Consider the following 396-nt stretch of genomic DNA (forward strand, 5'->3'; position numbering starts at 1 on the left):
CTCCACCCCCAAAGTACCATAAAGCAACAAATTATTAAATGGAAAAATCAAAGCAAGGTCAAGGTTCCACTTGACTAAGTAGAAGAAAGAGAATAACACCAACAAGTTTGGATTTTTTTTCTTCCTCTATGCTGGTCAGTTTTTTTTAAATACAACAGAAGCATGCATGCTATGTGATATAAAAGTAAAGAGCAAATAGTCTAATTTTAACAGCTTACAAAATAAGGAATTTAAGTTGCATACAAATACATAGATGAACGTTATAAATAGAAACAGCATAAAAATAATAATTTTTTTTTATATTAACAATTTTGATTCTATTATTAAAAATTAGTAATAAAATTATTACACACGAACCACACTAACTTATTGGTATGTCCATTTAATAATTAAATT

The sequence above is a fragment of the Phalaenopsis equestris genome, unplaced genomic scaffold (assembly GCF_001263595.1).
Source record: "Phalaenopsis equestris unplaced genomic scaffold, ASM126359v1 Scaffold000397, whole genome shotgun sequence".
NCBI lineage: Eukaryota > Viridiplantae > Streptophyta > Magnoliopsida > Asparagales > Orchidaceae > Phalaenopsis > Phalaenopsis equestris.